The sequence below is a fragment of the Papaver somniferum genome, chromosome 10 (assembly GCF_003573695.1).
Source record: "Papaver somniferum cultivar HN1 chromosome 10, ASM357369v1, whole genome shotgun sequence".
NCBI classification, from domain to species: Eukaryota; Viridiplantae; Streptophyta; class Magnoliopsida; order Ranunculales; family Papaveraceae; genus Papaver; species Papaver somniferum.
The window spans coordinates 82,270,033-82,291,409 of record NC_039367.1 but is presented as its reverse complement, the minus strand read 5'-3'; the positions used below and the strand labels follow the sequence as shown (position 1 = coordinate 82,291,409).

The 21,377-nt window shown below is 35.5% G+C and overlaps 1 long non-coding RNA gene across 2 annotated transcripts; it reads left to right on the top strand.

Moving 5' to 3' along the window:
• Positions 1–15,751: 15,751 nt before the first annotated feature.
• On the top strand, positions 15,752–19,379 carry LOC113315538. 2 transcript variants are annotated; one of them, XR_003342942.1, is made up of 6 exons: positions 15,752–15,999; positions 16,167–16,341; positions 17,352–17,526; positions 17,670–17,714; positions 18,809–18,852; positions 19,026–19,379. It is a non-coding gene; the product is annotated as an uncharacterized LOC113315538 (long non-coding RNA). The 2 variants fall into 2 exon arrangements; XR_003342943.1 differs by having other exon boundaries at positions 15,752–16,017.
• Positions 19,380–21,377: the final 1,998 nt, after the last annotated feature.

Below are 21,377 nucleotides of genomic sequence, written 5' to 3'. Positions count from 1 at the left end.
GTACCGTTGGTGGGAAACTAGATAACTGCACTTTATTATTAGTTTTCGATTGATTTGATTGACTAATGGTTGTTGAACTTTGATTGCACCTAGTTTGTTTATGCTCGAGAATCTTCTCTTCTGATATAAGATTCACTCAAACTAGATCGAAGTATCGACGGGATCTTTAGAATGTTTGTAGATCTAAAGACGTATTGTGATAATCCATCGTTAACATACTCTGTTCTGTGTGTGGTTATTTACAAGAGATTCAATTTGTTTGTGTGAAGGTGTTTATTGAAGATCTAAGAAGATTTGAAGACAAAGAAGATATCTATTTGAGTTCATAATCTTTGGTGTGCACAACACTTGATCGGTTGGGGATCCAACTATAATCGGATTATCTTTGTGATAACCTTGATTGATTAGTTGAGTAGATCGACATCAATACAATTCTTTGTGATTAAGAGTATTGATTGCATAGTCTAAACAATTACTTTGGTAGTTGTTAATAGATAGATCTAAGAACCTGACAAAGGAGTTTATTGGGATAAACGGAAGAGCCTTTTGTCAAACTCATATCACTTTGTTTGAAAAGAGTTGTTACCGAACAGATTTGTTGTTCCTTTACTGTTCGTAATGCGAACCAAAGGAATTGTTCCAAGTGCATGACTTATAACAAGTTGGAGGCGTAGGGATACTGAGGGAACTAGGTGAACTATAGGCTTAGTTGCTTGGTCTCAACTATACGAAGTTGGTTTAGATTTTGTATAGCGGCTTAATTCTAAGAGTATTCAATTCTGGACAAGGTCCGGGGTTTTTTCTGCATTTGCGGAAATCTTGCTGTGTCTTTTAAATTTCCATTTTCACAATTATGATTGTTTTATTATAATTAGAAGTAAAATGCACAAACGTTAATTCCTAATTACTTGATAGCAGTCATATAGTGTTTGGTTAAGTCTGAACCAATTATCAATTAATCATACTTCGTTGTTGTATTGTCTCGATCTTGTATCCATAGTCAATCACGCAAGTTATCTTGTTATCGTATTTTCTCGATCTCGTATCCATAGACGATCACACGAAGTGTGAACCGATTAGTTGTATTGTCTCGACTCATTCCATAGAAAATCACTTTCGGATAAAGGACTTATAGGTGGAAAAGTTTTAGATTGAGGTATATTTGGGTACCCTCGTCTTTTCAGAAAGATACGTTAGGAATGAAACAGTTCGAGTCAAAATATTACTAACCTCAATAGGAAGGATGATGTCGTCGATGTAGCTCTTTACTTCTTCGCATTCTTCAAGTCTTCGAGTAATACTTGTAAGTCTCATATCCTAATAACTTTCTATCTAACCTATACGAAGTTGACTCTAGTAAATAATCAAGCGACTCTCTAAATGAGTTTTGGTTCACTAAAATATGACAACCAAACTTGACATACCAACGCTTGGTGGGTTCAACCGAGCAATGCTCTAACATTAATAACTGCATATTCATGTGTGCTCTGAGAGGTTGTACGCTCAGTGAGAGATAGTGACATGAGCATTCACGTCTGAAACCTAAAATATGAATTTCACATACGCGTCTGAAGCTAGGTCAGAAATATGCAAAATTAGGATTTTGCTATTTTACCCTTTGTCAAAAATCCACCATCAACACCACTATGATAATCATCTTCTATTGGAAAATCATGTATGTTATGCTTATCCATGTTTGTACTCTCATGTAGTACACACCAAATTCTTCTTCAACTAAAATATCTTCAAGTGTTTCATGGTCTTCATCTAATTGAACATAATGTTCTTTAACCTGCATCTACTTGGGTACGGATGAAGGTTTCTTTGATGCATGCAAAAGTCTTCTTAGGTGTTGACATATTTTTGTTAGGTGTAGTCTATTGACTATGCTGCTCAGTTGGCATATGAGTTGTCTCTTCATTTGGCAAAGGTTCATGACTAGGCATCTTTGACTGTTGCTTTGACGACCGCTGACTAGGCTCTTTAGTTGGAAACACTACATTGTGTTATTCGGTTAGCTCCTGACTAGGCTCCTCCTCTGCTACATTGTCTTCTTGGGTAACTTTTAAGAACCCTTCAAACACATCAAAAATAGGAACCTCTTCTTTTTGTTGTGCACTTGGCCCAACAACTTCATCATCAACACCATTTTTTATAACATTTAGTGTTTTTTTATATGTCATGAACAAATGGACTTCATTTGGTATACTTTTGTTCTGACTCATTCCAAAACTTCAACAGGTCTTCATCATCCTCAATATCATATAGAAACCCTTTATCCAAGTAGTGAAATAAGCACTAAGTACCATCTAACTCCTCAATATAATCATGCACACTCTTCAATAGGTCAAGCTAGTTCAAAAAGTCACCATCATATTTAGGCCAATGAATCTGCTTCCCATTGATGTAGTCAAACAGATGAAACCCACCATGAAGTTGTTCCTTAGGCCAGTATCTATCATAACGAATCTAGAAATCTTTTATACCATAATCAACCCCAACACTGAAACAAAGTTATATGCAAACACTTCATAATCATAATCTAAACAATAACCCCCCCAAAAAAAAGAGCACCCAAAAAATGTCATCACACAATCTTAAATGGAAAAAATCAAGCACAAATAAACCAAATTTTCACAAAATAAAAATACCGACCATTATATACTCATTCTCACCATAGAAACCTAGTTCATGCCTTGAAAATATATAGAAAATAAAATCGACAAAAAGAAAAAAAAACAAAGCATGATGAAATAAACCCTAGAAACTTCAAACCAACATGCATCACATCACACCCATCAACAAATGAAATCAAAACAAAACCTAAGATTCAGAAACTTAGAATCGAGGATTAGGGTTAAGATTCATCACGAAACAACAAAATTGAACCATCAGCAAACCCTAGTTGTCTTGCACTTCGACAAAACTTTGAGGATTTTGATCTACCCTAATTTTCGATTTGGAGATTTTTCTTTCTCATTCACTCTCTCTCTCTCTCTCTGCAACTACGATTTGGGAATTATTATTTTTCCCTGTAAATGATTTTCTCGTGTATGCTATGGGGGTTGAAGAGACGTGAGATATGTGTCTCGATATTATGCTACCTTCAAAAAGTGACTCAATCGTAACAGTTCAATTAATGACATATATTCACAACAGTTCGAGAAATGGTACGGATGTGTTGCGCGTGCCCAGACTTTGTTTGGTGCGAAAAGGAACTTTTACCAATTAACCAGAAATATGCCACTCGTACACGCCTTACGTGTAAACCATCTGCTAGCTAAATAAATAACTTAATGACTAGAGGTTTTTCTAATATTCAATCTCTAGGGGAGGTTTTCTTAATTAGTAATCATCAAATGGGAGGTAATTGTTCAGATTATTACTCCCATATTATCTGGGTTATCTAAGATCCTGAAGTTCATAATCTTTAGGGTCACTCACCTATTTCCAATTGGTTTTGAGTTGGATTATCTAAAAGCAGTTCCAATGGACTCAGCAAATCAAGGATTTGTTCATTTTGATCCCACTATATATGGACTCAACAAACACGAAAAACGGATGAACAAACCAACAAATTTATTGGTTTGTTCATTAAGTTGGAAGAACACGCGCGCGCGCGATGGTAAACCGGGCGAGCATGCCTTAATCGTTGGCGTTTGACCCAGAAACGCTAGCGTTTGTCCCATCGTCCCCCGTCGATGCATCAAACTCCAGAGTTGTTGCTAAAAGCGTCGCGTTGTTCCCAAAACCTCCAACGACTAGATCTGGACAGCTGAAAATCCATCTTATCCAACGGTTAAAATTTTGAGTTCTATAAATACTCTCCATTTCAACTCCAGTTTCATACATTCTACACATTCTTCACTCTCAAATCATCTACAAAAATGGCTCCCAGAGTTCGTGGTGTTAGATTCACTCAACAAGAGGATTTATCTATTTGTAGAGCCTATGTTTTTCACACAGAAGATGTTGTCGGTAAGAATGTACGACCGTTGTCTTTCTGGGAGAAAGTTTATCGAATGTTCACCGCTGAAACGGGGAACATTTATGGGCACGATTGTGGCACATTGTCGTATCGTTTTGGTGTAATTAGTCGTAATGTATCGGAATTTGTAGTCGTACTAATGGAAAATCACAAAAATAAACTCAACGGTAAAGTTGTGGATGAAGTGGAACCCAGAACACTAGCGACGTGGGCAGTATCTCACGGAGCACGTCCTTTCGACTTCCACGCTTGTTTCAACATTCTCAGGGTGCTCAACAAATATAATCCCTACATCGCCCTAGAAATTCCACCACCCAACGATGTGGTCGTTTAATCCAACAAATCTAATGTATTTCTTTTATTCTCATGTATTGATGTGTTTGTTTAATCCAATGCAGTATGTTTTTGTTTCTGATATTGATGGTGCACTGTTTAATCCAAGAAAAATTTAAATTAGTTATGATAGTGATGGTGCAAATGTGAAGACATCCACAAGTTTGGTTTAGATAATCGTAATAACACAAAATAAACTAAATAACATAATACTATAGTGAATCGGTTGTCATTCAACTTCAATCAGCCCACTCCACCAAAAAAAAACCTAAGACATTTCTATAAATGCCTTCCATATGTGTCTTCTTTAGAAGAAGTGTACAAATGCATAAAAGTCATGCAACCGGGCTTTGAGCATCCACTGATTCTATGTGGACAATGTTTGTATTCATGATCTCCTAGTGTTGTATTTATAACAAAAATAACAGGCGTTGGTAATTCAAACGGGCAGTTTTAGTAAAGCCGCGTGGTTTTACCACAAACGCCAACTCCAACGGGCGGTTGTAGTAAAGCCGCGCGAATTTACTACAAACGCCAACGGCTAAATTTCCAACTGCTCGATTTTCTTTCTCGCCCTATAAATTCCATTCTTCCCATCTCCAAATTCACTTCTTCTTCTTCTTCTTTCTTTCTAAAACTCTTAATCTCTCTCACTCTGCAGAAATGTCTGTTAGAAATCGTGGTCCCAAGTTTACTGAAGATGAGGATATAACTATATGTAAAGAATATTTCTATAGGGTTATCGTTGGTATGGGCTTTCAAGACGGTTCTTTTTGGGAGAACGTTTTTACAATGTTCATCTCACTGACGGGGAACCCGAGAAACCGAGATGCTCGTTTTCAATCTGTTAGGCTTGGAGTCCAGCCATTTCTTGCTCTGGTAATGGAAATTGATCGAGAAAAGTTCATCAGTGTAACCGAAGATGAAGTGATCCAAACATCTCTTGAAAATTGGGAGGAAGCTCACGGTAAACCTTTTCGTTACGAAGCGTGTTTCAGAATTCTTAAAGATGGTCCATATCAAGCACATCGTTACTGTACTCGAACGCCTTCATCGGTCTTTACAATGGAAGAAAATGATACTCTTGTTCGATGTTGGTTACATCATATGATGAGACCAATGAACAATAACTATTTCTGGGAAAGAGTATTGGGACATTTTGCAGCATCTTGGAACGAAACCATAAGAAACAAAAAGAGCCTAGAACTAAGAATTTCATTCATCACTAAGGAAGTCAAACATTATACAAAAGTTTTGTGGATGGTTCACCGTAGCAATTCTAGATTATCCAACGAAAAACTGGTGAGTATCTTACCTTTGTCCTCATTGATCAACTGCATCATAAGTATCTTAAATTGTTGTTTATTTGTTTTACAGAAAACCATCACTCAAATCAAGTTTACTGAAGAAACCGGAAGAGATTTTAAGCATTTTGAATGCTATGAACTCTACAGAGATAATGTCGCTGGATTTGATGTAGTTTGATGTTATTGTTGTGGCTTATTAAAATGTTATCCCCGTTTTCCAAATTTTCATGCGCTCCAGGAGGTACCAGGTTCGAGCCCTCAATGGCGTAATATTGCAGGAATTAACATGGAAGTAAAGTTAGCTTGCCCCCCTTGTGACACAATCTCAGCCCCCCCTCCCCATCCGCTTCGGCTCCCTTGGCTAGGTTACCCATGAGGCTCGCCGATAGGCTAGCACAGCAACATGTTCAATTAATGTAGTAAGACGTTGTTGGAGCTTAGCTTGTTATGATTCCAACTAGTTAATGTAATACTCTTTATCTAATAATTTACATATTAAAAAATATTAAAATATAATTTGATATTATATGCAAGTTTAGATTGTAATAAATATTGCTTAATCTGGTGGAAATCTATTTTAAAATCTAAATATTTTCATTCATTGATATTACTGCCAATTCTTTTACAAGATATAAACTCAGACAATAATAAAAAGTACTAAACAACTTCAATAAAAATCAAGTACAAGCTTTGGTCTTCTAGTTATCTTCATTTGACGTATCTTCCATTCAACGCGCTCTTTCACAGTTTCGCCTTTGTTTTAGAATTTTTTGTTGTTAACTTTCAAAACTGGAGCTCTTCTTTGCCTATTAGCGAAACATTTTCTTGGAGCAACTTCAAAAACTTGCACTTCCCTCTTACAATAACGACAGCTTCAAGTTTTGCATCGCAAAAAAGTGTGATCGCCTTTTCAGCCATTTCACCAACAATAAACTTAAAAATTAGAATAGATTTAGAAGATAAAATTCAAGAGAAGTGAATTTTGGTGTGAGTGAATTCTTTGAAGATGATGGTAATTTATAGAGGTAAAAAAGTGAATATTGAACTTCAAAAAACTACCCGTTGGCGTTTTTTCTTCTAAAGCCCGCGTGGGAACTTCCAACACCAGCGCTTTTGTCGTCAACGCCCGCGTTGATGCTTCCAACGCCGCGTGAAAACCACACACTCCAGCGGTTGTCCCGTGTTCTGGCGCTTGATGATCAGCCGCCCACTGCTTTACCATAGTGGAAAAACATGTTTGACCATTGCCATAGGAATTGCCCTAAGATCCTGCAGTTTATAATCTTTAGGGCCACTCACCCATTGCCAATTGGTTTTGAGTTGGATGCACGTATGCTAACAGTAACACAAAGGGAAAAATATCATTTGGTCATTTTATGCATGGGCCCACATCAGTTTGGTCCTTTTAGAAAAAACATTTTCCATTTGGTCCACAATTAAAAAAATACAGAAAAGACAATAATACCCTTACCTACCTATAACCGGCCACCATAAACACACGTCTACCTAAAAACGCGTTAACCTTCTCTCTCTCTTTCGTGTTTCCATTTTCAGAGAAGAAACTGTTCGTTTCCATTTTCAGAGAAACTGCTTCGTCTTTTTTTCTTCAAGATCCAGAAAAACAACAAAGATCAACTGAAAAAAGTACAAAAAAATAGTAAAATCATTCCAATCTTCACAATTGAAATCAAATCAGTCTTCAAAATCAGTAGAACAAACCCCCAAATCAAAAACCCTAGAAAAATTAGAGAAATCAAAACCCTAAAATGAGGAGATCGAAGGGCAAACAAGTAGTAGAATCATCTTCTGACGATGAAGTTGAACAAGTAGAAGAAAGAAATATCCAATTAGTTGAGTTTGATGGAGTAAATCAAGTTGAAGAAGAACCGGTTTCAAAGAAATCCAAAGCAAAGAAACCAGCGAAAGGTACAAAAAAACCCTAATTCGAAGTACTAGAAGTCCATTTTCGATGTTTATTGTTCTTCTGAAATTTATTCTTCAAATGAATATTCGTCGTGTTGCATGTTGATTTAGTTAGGCATGATTTATTCATGAATGGACCCTAAAAAAAAAAGTTAGGCATGAATGTTCTTGTCGGACTGAATCTTTTCAGAAATGAAGTTTTAAATCGCATGAATCTTTTCAGAAATGAAGTTAATTGTAGATCTATTTGATGTTTGATGTTTGACTGAGTTCACTTTGTAGCATGAATGTTCCTTCTTTGATGTTTTGCTGGACTTCATTTCTGGAATGAAGTCTAGAAAACTTCTACAGTCCATGCCATAGAATGGACTTCATTTCTGGAATGAAATCTAGAAAAGTTCTACAGTTCATACCATAGAATGGACTTCATTTTTGGAATGAAATCTGGAAAAGTTCTACAGTCCATACCATAGAATGGACTTCATTTTGTAGAATGAACTGTAGTATTGGTCCTTCAAGTTATACTTTATCTTCTTTATATCAGCTAATATTTAAATAACTGTAGAATGGACCATTAATGTTTTTTTGTTGTTTTTTTTTAAATGTAGATAAGAAGATAAAGTGTAGCTATGCTGGAGTAATTGCACTTGTTCAAAAGATTAAAGCACTAAAGGATGAAGAGGCTTTGAATGCAGAACAGAGAAGTGCTTTGTATAGGACTCCATTGGGTAATGTAGCCAAAGTGTTTCTGGAAGAGACCATTGTTGCTACTATATGGAATAAGTCACTACCTTCCGTCCAAATTATATGCAACACACATATGTTCATTCCTGAAACAAATGATCATGTGTTCATTTTCAAAGTAGGGGAAGAAACATATGTGCTAAGATCCTCGCCTGAAGAGTTGTCATTAATATTTGGAATACCATGCATCCCTGGAGGTGGAATATAAGAAGCTTTCTTGGACTCAAAAAACCAGACAGACTACACTTGTGGAAGGTTCTGGAAAACCTACAAATTTGGTCCACCAAAAAAGAAACCTTCTGATATAAAAAATACAGAACTGAAAGATAAAATCATTGAGTTGATTAAGAATAAAAGACCTATTGAAGATCTTGTAACCATGTTTGAATTTTTCCTCTTGTATACCATCTTTGTTACTACTGGTGATGGAGGTTCCATACACTCCAGGTACCTAGATTGCCTAGAGTCAGTAGGTAGAGTGTCTTTGCCACATCTCGTACACAAGCATTTGATGGAAAGCTGGAAAAGAGGTTCTTCTGAAGGATGTTACCTTTACTTGTTGGTGAGATGAAAACTATTAGATACTTGTATATTTCATAATTATTTTGGCAGTTCATTTGTATATTTCTTCATTTTGGCAGTTCATTTGGAAACTATTGATAACTGACTAGTGTAGTTCTTCTTTTTACAGCCATGGTTTGCTGAGCATTCAAGGAAAATAGAACCCGGGTGGAAGGTGCAGAATAGAGTAGGTTATTATCCAAGGTTTGTAAGGTGGAACATTGAGAACCTTTGCAATCACATAGAAATGAATGTTGATGATTTTATAGAGGTAAAAAACTAGATTAAGATGATACTGTTATATTGCATTCAATTCTGTAATGAAAATAAGTAACTTTAAGATAAAAAAAAATTGTTAATTCATTATACAAAATGAACTCTGACTGTTAATGTCAATTGCTCTGAACTTGTAGTTCATTCCTTTTAATGAATTCAAATTATGAATGAGGAAGCAATTGGGGTTTCATTTTATGAAATGAAAATATAAAAAAATGTTGATATTATCTGAAATTTGAATTTTGTGTGTGCAGCTATCAGAAAAATTCATGGAAGAATATACTGATGCTGAAAACAGACTGCTGCAACAACAAAAAGCCAAGACAAGAGCTGAGTTTCTCGAGGAAGAATTCAATATTATGTCTGGTCAAATAGAAAGTCTGAAATATACACATGTTGGTGAGATGGAGAACTTGAGAGTTAAACATACTCGAGAGATTAAAGAGTTGACAAGAAAGCATTCAGAAGAGATGGGGAATCTTTTGTTAAAGCAGCAAGAACTTGAGCACTCACTTGCAGAAGCAACAACTTCAAAGACACTTTTTGACAGGAAGATGGAATCCCTTGTAGAACACTTGTCTTCTAAGCAACCTGAGGTTGATGCATTGCTAGCTAAAGGTGGGAATGTGGCGAAATTCATGGAAGAACAAGCTTGTGAATACATGCGTACTGTTTTCCCTGATGAGTACAAGAGTTCATTGTTGAGTGATGAAATAAACAATATACTGAATCAACAAGTGGATGAAGGCATGGAATCTGTTGGAGGGAATGTGAATGAAAATGTTGTAATGGATGAAGGAACACAAGTAGTATCAGATGTTGTTATGGATGAAGGAACACAAGCAGTATCAGATGCTGCTATGGAAGCTTCTAGAAGACCTGCTCATATCTTCCCCGTCTTAACTGTTTAGAATCCTTATACTGAAGTTGATACAAGTAATATTCAGGAAAACCTACTTGATACAATGGCTGATGAAGAGCTACCTTCATTTCCAGCAGACAGCGCCGGAGTTCCTTTAAATATGGATCAATGTTTGAACCTAGGTAAATATTCCAACTATTCTTCTCCCTTTTGTAAAAAATTTATGCTTTAGAGGTTGGAATTCATTTCTGGAATGAAGTCTAGAAAAACTTCTACAGTACATGCCATAGAATGTACTTCATTTCTGGAATGAAGTCTAGAAAAACTTCTACAGTCCATGTCATATAATGGACTTCATTTCTGGAATGAAGTCTAGAAAAGTTAGGGTTAATATCATTATTCTATATTGGACTTCATTTTTGGAATGAAGTCTACAGAATGGACTTCATTTTTGGAATGAAGTCTAGAAAGGTTGGAGTTAGGGGTTCATTCTGAGTGCACAATATCATTATTGAATTGTTTTTTATTTATGTTTTTTGAATTATTTTTAGCAGCAAAAGACAGAGATGATATGTTCGTCAATGAAGAGCATGTGAGTCTGCAGCTTATTGATAACAAGAATGAGAAGAATGAAGAATTGAATGATGAAGAAGCTGACACCATCATCAAAACTACAGTAAATCAAATCAACTGTGGTCCGCCTAGTTTCTCGATTGGGATGACATAGATAGTTGTTGAGCAAGCAAACAACATTGAGACAATATCACAAGAGTTGAATGATGAAGAAGTTGTTGAGCCAGCAAACAACATTGAGACGGTATCACAGATAGTTGCAGATTTGAATAAACATGGTCTTGGTTCTTCTTCGGCTGATAAAACCCCAATTAAAGTTGTTAAAAAACACAGGATGACTACAAGGAGCAAAAAACCAACAAATGTACTTGGAAAAGAGTACATCACTGGATCGGATTACAGTGCATCGAAACTGAAACTGCAAAGGAAAGAACACTAAATGAGGAGAAGCTTGCTGAGAAGAAGAAAGTTGAGCAGAAGAAACCACAGGTGAAGAATCAAGCAAGCAAGAAAGTTATTTCAAAGAGTCCTCCTAAACCTGCTGACCAGGAGAAGAATGCTGAGCAGAAGAAGAGAAAGAATGTACCCGCTGCTATCGAGAAAGAAAATAAAAAAGCTGCAGCAAGCAAGAAGAGAATAGGAAATGAACTAGAAAATCCTCCAGCTGAGAAGAAAGAGCAAGAAAATCAGCTGAGAGCATACATGCCCATTGTTCCAGATTTGGGGGACCTGAAAAAGTCTCCATACTTCTCGAATTGGACAGAGATCAAAAGAAACTATTGGGTACCTTCTACAAACATGCTATGCAAAGGTAAGAAAACACAGAAAATGAACTTCTATTCATTTATGCTGAGGTTTTTGTTTATATGTTGATATTATAAATGAACTTCTATTCATTAATGTTGAAGTTTTTGTTTATCTTCCTGCAGTCAAGCAGCTTGGGTTATAGATGATGCATCTAACAAGGCTCAGTTCGGTGTCCAAGGAGAACACATTAATGATCTAATGTTCAATAAAGACCTTGATGTCCTAATTCTTTTCTACTACTGATACAAGAGGAAGATGGCAGCATAAAGGGAGAGAGCAAAAAAAAGATAGCGAAGACAGCCAAGATCCACCGAAATACATCCACTTTGAGATGATGGCACCTACCGCATTTATAAGTCCTTACTTCCAGAAATTTAGTGGCAACTCTCCATTATAATTATTGATGATACATAGTGATCTAAAGAAAACAGTTGATTCATTTAGCAAGATTTTAACTTGTCAGTTCATTTCATAATATGAAGTAGTCTGACAAAAACTATCATTCCATATTGTTATTCAGCAGTTCATTTTTATGATAAAACTGCTTTCTTGATGATATTGTGAAGTTGAAAATTTATATATATCTTTGCAGACATATTTCCATGAGAAGAAATTCGATGATAAGGCAGGTGAGATTGATAACTTCATAGCAGATATGCATAGCAAGACTCAGAAGATAATCATTCCAATGGACCTGCCTGCTGAAGGCAAATCAGAAGGGCCTATGGGTTTACACTGGCACCTGCTTGTTTACGACATCGGAAACCATCAGTGGGAGCATTACGACTCACTCAAAAAAGGATAAATAAGAGAAAGATGTTCAAAGAATGCAAGAAAAATGGCCACCTACTGTAAACCACACATTGATAAATGGCTGGTGAAACATGATCAAGGCACTGACTTAAACATTAAGCAAATACAAGTACCTGATCAGGGAGCACATCCAGATTGCCTTCTCAATACATGGTATTGGATAAATCGAAGTTGTAAGCCATTTCTCCTGAAATCTCAGCATATGATTCCAAGAGATGAAATGATAAAAAATATGCAGCGGTGGAGATACACAATGGCGTGCAAGCTTCTAGATGATGAGAAAGATGGATTAAGTTGGAGTGAAACAACTAATGAAGAATATCTTAACAATAAACTGATTAAAGAAGGTTGCAAAGACTGAAATGATTAAACCTTGGCTTCTCTAATATCATATATAATCTGATTTGTTTACTCTTTTAACTATAATATTTTGGACAGTAGATTACTTCTTACTGCAAAAGAAAACTTTTCTAAATGCGGTATTTTGGACAGTAGATTAGCTTCTAATGTAATTGATACTCTAATATGTTTTATATTTTCATCTATAATATTTTGGGTAGTGGATAATATCAATGTTATGTCTTATCTTTTGTCTTACTGGTATTATTTTCTTATGAATTTTGTAGCATGAATGTTCCTTCTTTGATGTTTTGTTGGACTTCATTTCTGGAATGAAGTCTATAAAAACTTCTACAGTTCATACCATAGAATGGACTTCATTTGTGGAATGAAGTCTAGAAAACTTATACAGTTCATACCATAGAATGGACTTCATTTCTGGAATGATGTCTAGGAAAACTTTTACAGTTCATACCATAAAATGGACTTCATTTTTGGAATGAAGTCTAGGAAAACTTCTACAGTTCATACCATAGAATGGACTTCATTTCTGGAATGAGTCTAGAAAAACTTGTACAGTCCATACCATAGAATGGACTTCATTTATGGAATGAAGTCTACAAAAATGAACTGATATATATATATATATATAATAGCAGTCCATTCTGAAAAATGAAGTACATATCCAAAAAAAGAAAGGGAAATAACATTTCAAAAATAGCAGTTCTACAAAAAAAAAAGGAGTTCATTCCAGAAAGTGAAGTTCACAAAATAAGTGCATATCCCAGAACAGAACAAACTAAAAAACACCAATTCATATGAAAACTAACACCAGAAAACTAATAAAAGTTCAGGCATACTACTCCAGCATTAATACACGACAGGTAGCTTTGTTGTGGTTCCCAATCTTCTTGCAATTTGAGCACTTCATAGACCTCCTCTCCTTGTCATAAGCATTACGAATACGCTTCTTTCGTGGTCTCCCTGGAGGTGGCCTTGGAATACCAGGAAGGACTCTCTCTTCAGGTTCATACGCTTCTGTCCTGTCGTAGTTGGGAATGGGTCAAATTGCAGGAGGATAAGAATTGCGAAAGTGGTTTGAACCAAAGTAAGGCTGAATAAACCTCAAAATCTCAGTACCATTCACAGTAATAGCAGCAGTGGCATGAGCACAGGGGAAACCAAACACTTTGCATCTCTGGCAAGTGCACGTCATCTGCATCAGATCAACAACATTAGAGCTGGGAGAGTGAACCTCATATATACCATTACCTGACTCGGTAACATTCCATGGACGACCTATATCGACATGTGACTTGAGTAAATATTTTTAGATGGGAGTCAAATTATCTTGATAAGTTCTACCAAGCTCACGCATTTCTGAACTCATCCTCATAATCTTTATCCTGAGTTCATTAACAAGAGCAGCTGGAGGCAGATCCCTTTCACGATGAATCCAGTTATTGAAAGACTCTGCAATACTTGATGAGTGTGTGCCATACCTACATCCTACGAAGAAAGCATTTTCCCAGTGCTTGGGATCGATATTTCTGATGTACTTGACAACCCAACCACATCCTATGGTGCACATCTCATTCAAAGCGGACTCATATTTTGAAACACTGTAGTAGTATGCAACTTTATGGAACAAATCCAGAACTTATTTATACTTCTCATGTCCTTTCTTGATGGGGAGGTTATTCTTCAAATGATAAAAAACAGTAACTATGATAAGAGTTGGGAAAATACTTAGGAATACTTTGCTTCAGCCCTTCATGACGATCAGTGATATAGGACAAGAGTCGACACAATGCTGCAAGTTTTCCATGAACCACTCCCAACCTTCAATATCTTCTGAAGTAACTAAATAAAACGCAAAAGGAAAGAAACCTACATAATGAAAAGAACACAAAAAGAACTAAAAGTGTCAGTTCGTTAAGAAATCAATGCATACAAAAACTTAAACAAAAAAATGAAGGCTGCATTCTTAAAATGAAGACCTTCTTCTTAACAAAATAACAAAGTAACAGATAAACAAGCAGCAGGAATACTTCTTAACAAAAAGTAAAAGATAAAACAAAGTAAATGAAGACCTTAACAAAAGTAAAAAAGATAACACAAAGCAGCATGAGTTCATTCCCACTTATGAACAGCTAAAAACTTAACAAAAATAAGGGTTCATTCTTAAAATGAAGACCTTCTTCTTAACAAAATAACAAAGTAACTGATAGGAAAATGCTTCTTCTTTAACATAAAAGGAGTTCATCCTAAAAAATGAAAGCCTTAACAAAGAAACTTCATTCATTCACATTGCTCTTAAAAATCAAACAACAAACTAATATGAGTTATACAGAAAACAAAGTAAATTTACCTTGGTTTCCATTCACACCAGTGGTAGCCATCAATGTTCCCTTGAATCTCCCAGTGATAAATGTTGCATCACAGTAAAGCATAGGGCGAATGAACCGGTATCCTTCGATACAGGCAGCAAAACATATGAAAAGCCTCTCAAAACGTTTAGTTTCTTTATCATATTCAAACTTAATATAGCTGCCAGGATTGGTAGCCTTTATTGCTTCAACATACCAAACGAGATCTGTATAACTTTTTACATCATCGCCATATATCTCTGACTTAGATGCTTCCTTCCCTTTATAAGCATGGTGGTATTTAATATTAATACCGTAACAACTCTTCACCTGAGCAACCATATCGTTAGGCTTTATCGACGGATTTGACTATATTTAATCTTTGAATAGATGTTTAATCATTTTCTTCTTCACAGGGGGATCGTTAAGCTTATAAGCACCACCACATTTATGCTCCCCATTGAATTCCTTGATAGCAAAGACATTTTTCGTGGTATCAATTGGAATACGGTGCAGATACCACTACAAAATGTCAACTTTTAGCCACGGGCTTCTTGCCACGGATTCACATTAGTCGTGGCTATTGATGACATATTGCCACGACCTAGCCTAAGGCGTGGCAGTAGAGTGTTCATTTGCCACGGCTTGCAGAGTATTTGCTTCGGGCTGAAAGTAGACCTATATTTGTATGTTATGAACGTGTTAATAGAATTTTAGTCACGGCATAGTAAGCCGTGGTAACTAGTGGGAGTTTAATACGGCGAATCGTGGCTATGTTAGGAAGGAACTGCGCATATCGCGCCACGATATTAATACCCATTTCCTCCTATCAGGTCCCATTACCATCGACCAAAAACCAACATAAAAAAAAACTAAAAACGTAGCTCTCTCTCCTCCTCGACTCCATTGTTCCAACCTACTAGAGAATCATTCTCACCTTGTTATCAATTGTTTTCTTATGAAATCCTAAATCGTGTTAACCAACTTAACCTTAAATAACATTAAAATCAAATCAAAACTGAAATTATTCTGAGTTTCCTCCTTTCTTCTTCTTCTTCTTCGACGATAATCTGGGTAATGATAATATGGTGTTACAAACCCTAGGTACTGAAATATCGTACGGTAAAGGATATCTCCTTTTCTGTTTGCTTCTCTTGAAAATTCTAGATTTTCCAATTTTATGTCTGGGAATTTAATTCCTTGTTTATTGTGATTTTGTAATTCAATTTTGAAATCTAATTTGTATTAGTTTAATTTTTCTAATTTAATAGATATGGGATTTCCTAATTGCTGGAATTGACTGCTATGTGGAGTAGATGAGGAAAGGAAAAATAAAATAAAATAGAAGTAGGTCAATAAAGTGGTGGTGGTGGTTATTCTTAACTTCATCAGAAAAAGATGAACATCCTAAAGATTGATAGGAACAGTTTTCTAGAAGGATTACTGGTATGGGTTTTCATTTGTGTTATTCATCTATTGTATGTACTGATGGGTTACTCTTATGATTTACACTGCCTTTGCTTGTTGTGTTATATTGATAGAACATAGACACTGTTATTATGCAGTGTAACTAGATTGGGATCTATTGAGGTTATATACAGAATGTTTCTAGGTAAGGTAGTCTCAAGCATTTCAGCAGGGTGCATACACAAATTTGTTTTATGATCAATTTTCATATGGTTCATTGTTGTATATTCGTGTAGAAGTATAACTGTGACTGGATAATACTCAATTATTCACACTTATTGAATATATGTTGTTGTCTAAAAAGCAAAATTAGTTGTTGGAGAATGAAGCAGGTTTGTATACTTCTGCAGTTTGCTTTCCATTGTTGCTTTGATAATTCGTTTGCGATTCTTTTTTTTTATTCTTATGCATGTTGGTACGAACATTTCATTCAGACTTCCTATTGTATTCTCATCTTCGTTCAAGATTTTGTTCCAATAAATTGAAAAGCTGCACTAGATGAACCATCACTAGCATAGTTACATGCGGCGGCGATAGAGAGAGTTGTGTTGGCATCCAGACAGAGTTATGGAATCTCTGTTATACCATTTTCTTGAAGTTGCAAGATGTGAAGTTGATGAAATTGAAGTGGCACATCATCTCCGAAGTAACTCTGTGGGAACTATAAGAATGTTCTGGGCTTCTTTCCTTTCCTAGCTTTCTTACTTCTTAGGAAGTTGTAGCTTTTGTATCACCACAAGGTCTAAATTTTTGGGTTCATTTTAGAGATCTTCTTATCAAGGGGAAGGACAATCACATTTAAACTTCTTTATCTCTTAATAAGATCGTCTTATAGTTGATCTGAAATTCCAGATGCTCATAGGAGTTTGGTTGGATAAGAACGATTTTATGAAGCAACGCAATGAATACAGGCATGAACTGTTTCAGTTTGCAATGAGTTTCAAACATTTCATAACTCTTCATGATGCTTCCAACTTATCTTGTTGCAGGTTTTGGTCGAATCGGTGATTGAGTGAGTGAGTTTGGAAAATTGGTGGTTGATCCAAAAACCAATGAACTTCTGCACTTTACGGAGAAACCCGAGACGTTTGTATGTACAAGGCCCAAAGTTCGCTGACTTTTTTGATCATATTTAAGTGATACAGTGTTTTAACGATTCAAGTGGTTGGTTTTGTTTTCTCTTCATAATGTATTTTAATAAGCAGATGTACTCATTCATTGCAGTATGAATTTGTATTAGGTCATTTTATTGAGTACGTATAATAATCTGGTCTTACTCATCTCTAATCTTCATTTTGTATTTACAGCTAATCTCCAACGTGTATCCAGCTTTCTCTTCAGGTTGCAACAAAGTAAGATTTTATTTCTACTTCTCGGCTTTCATTTCTAAATATTTTCATTTTGTTGAAGATAGTACTTATATTTTTTGGTAATGGTGCATCACTTTGCATGCATCAATATCTTACTTTTGTGAGCTTTCAGTATTCGTTAATCAGGGTTCTTTTTTCTTCCCTTTCTTGGGACTGCATTTGTTATGTTTTTTTCTAATGATTATGATGTCAGGTATATGCAAAAATAGTTGTATGATAAGTCTTTTTATTACTGTAAAACGAGAAAGAAAATTTTATGTTGTTATAATCATCATCATTATATATAGGCGGCAAACTTGAACTAGATTTAAATATATGCCTGAATTTTAGGAGTCCATGGCTATAGTTAACGGGAGCATGTCCCAGTCTCATGTCGGAATGGTGGACCTGCTCCTAAAATTGTAGAACAAAGTACCATGATTATCCCCATGTGAAAAGGGTGGTGTGGCTACTTAAATTGTGTTGCTCACCGAACTAGCAAGACCAGAGGTTAGTTATTCTGCCTTCAATTTTCAGGTCCAGTTAGTAGTTAATTACTCTGGATAACTAGATTATCCATCATGTAGCCTTGGTCATGATATTAACTACAAAAGCCCTCTTGTTAGTTACGGCGACCAGAATGGTTACTGTTACTATTTGAGTTTGAAGTCATCAACATCGACATAATTGTATTCTTGTTAGATTTTAAACTCTAGTTCCTAGGTCTTGATCATGTAAACAGATTATGTTCGTGTTAATGAATCGATCCAAGCTACAACATCGGATGGTAAAGACAAGTTTTTCAGATTACTAAGACACAACAGAAAGCAATGTTTATAGGGACATATCTCATGTCCTTACTGTATGTAAAACCCTCATTATCGACAATCTTTTTTGTAATGTGCCGATGTTTGACTTTTCCTTTTTTTACTATTGTTTTGCATCACAAGTTTGTCTTATCTCAGTCTCCGAGGAGAAACCAAAGGAATCTGATCGCTCTGGCATTGAAGATTTGATTACTGTGCTTTAGATCTTATTGTTTCTGATCTTATGACCTGTCTATATGTTTATCTTTAATCTTCATTTCATATTTACAGCTAATATTGAACGTGTATCCAGCTTTCTGTTCAGTCCGCAAAAAGTAAGGTTCTTTCTGCTTCTCAACTTAAATTTCTAAAATGTTCACTTTGATGAACATAGTACCTTTATTTTTTAGTAATGGTGTATCACTTTGGACATATCAATTTTAGTTTTGTAACAAGCTTAGCTTACTCTGAAGCTATGAATGACTAATGAGTCATGTTCATTCAACAGGTGATTCCCTACTGATTTTATAAGCCTGGATCAAGATATAAGTAAACTCCTATTGCTGGGAAGAGAAATAACTTTATACTTTTGAGAGTATATTTCTGGGAACACATCAAAACTCCTGAGTAGACCAATCTGCAAGTAAAGGAATGTTGCATCATCCATCTTTTGAGAGTAATGTCCAACATTTGTTGGAAACTCTGTACTAGTCTTGAATTTCTGTTATGCTTAGGTTTTCTTTGTGTTGGTTCCAGTGAAATTATGACCTTGTAATTCTTTTCTGAATGAATAAATGATGTTGGAATGATTGCAGCGTGATAATTTTATTTCCATGTCAATCTGAATGAATAAATGATGTTGGAATGATTGTAGCGTAATAAATTTTATTTCCATGTCAGTTTGAAATTAAATGTTCGTTCCTAACAACATAATGGTAGCAAATAGCTGAACCAACAGCCACGTGCTGGTCAAATCCGTGGCAAATTACCACAAACGTGTGCATCCTAATTATTAATTTGTCACGATGTAAATCAGTGGCAAATGGCCTTGTATCAATAGTGACGGGACAAAAACCATGGCTAGGATCGTGGCAATAGTATTAGCCACTGGAGTATTTGTTACTGGAAGCCTGGCGTGGCAAATTATTTTTTGCTACGGATTTATGATCAATTGCCAGGGTTTTTTTGCGTCACTAAAACTCAGGATTTTTGTAGTGTACAAAGGACAATCTGCATCACTACCACACTTGCCTGTGAACCTAAGTCTGTCATTCTTAACCTTTGTAACTGAATAACCAGACTTGCTGCAATATTTGCTGACAGCTAACCGAACCTCTTCAACACCACCATGAAAAACTTGACCAACACCTTTAAAAATGTCCTCTCAACTGTCAGATAAAAGAGGTTTTAATTGCTCAGGACCTTCCGTCAGGTATTTAATCTTTGAAGTCTCAATGAACCCACTACATAATTCATCGTCACTGAGCGACTGCGTGGAAATACCAAATGAAGAGCTGGAAGCACAACCATTAGAAACCTCCTCAACAAACAAATCAAAACTTGCCAATTCCTTTGAACAGGTAACATCAATTAGACCTTGAAGAGAATAATCACAGTTGATGACAGCTTTATTACAACCTTGGCCATGCTTAAAACTTATGCTCCGAGGAGTCAAGTTTCTCCAATAATCACAAACATATATTTTGAGGTCACGCATCATAGTATCTAAAGAAACTTCCAATGGAATATCATCCCCTTTGTAATATACAATTGCATAACACTTAGAAAGGGTCATACTGAACCTGAAAAATGAACACGCACACACACAAAATAGTTCATTATTGGAATGAAGCTGAAACAAAATAGATAAATAGATAAAAACACACACAAAAATAGTTCATTAACATCCTAAACAGATAAAACAAAGCATCAACACTACTGCTTCCTTAACAAAATAAAGAGTTCATTCCAAGAATGAAGCCTTAACAGAATGACTTCATTCATTAACATCCTAAACAGATAAACAAAGCAGCAACAATACTTCTTCCATAAGAAAAGAAGAGTTCATTCTCGGAATGAAGCCGTAACAGAATAACACTAATACCTTCTTCCTTAACAAAATAAAGAGTTCATTCCAAGAATGAAGCCTTAACAGATGACTTCATTCATTAACATCCTAAACAGATAAACAAAGCAGTAACAGTACTTCTTCCATGACAAAAGAAGAGTTCATTCTTGGAATGAAGCCGTAACGCTATTAATAGCTTCTTCCTTAACAAAATAACGAGTTCATTCCAACAAATGAAGCCTTAACAGAATGACTTCATTCATTTCTCTTAAAATTCAAAAAAGAAACTAATCAAAGAAAAACTTAGCTGATCTATAGAATTACTTCAAATCAAGGAAAGGATTAGCGTGAAAACTCACCAGTAACAAGAAGAATTCAAATCAAACTCCAAAAAAACACCGATCTCCGAATCTGTAACTCCAAAAAATCAACTCCAGCTGAATAAATCTTCAAAAAGCATCGAATCAAATCTCCAAAAAGCCTCGAATCAATCTTCAAAAAGCCTCGAATCTTTAAAAAATATGTAATTTCAAATCAAAATCTGTAATCAAATTACCTCCGTAATCAAATCAATCTTCATAACCAAATTAATCTGTTGTAAATCGAATCGATCTTAGTATCAAAAACGAAATCGAGGAAGATTTCGTAAACCCTAGAAAAAAAAATTCTGCAGCAAAAGAAGAAAATCGAGATCGAAGTAGGAGAGAGAAAATAATCTGAATCTGAAACTGAAACTGATTATTGTTGTTTCTTGTTTATATATGTCGGTAAAAGGACCAAAAAAGAAAATTT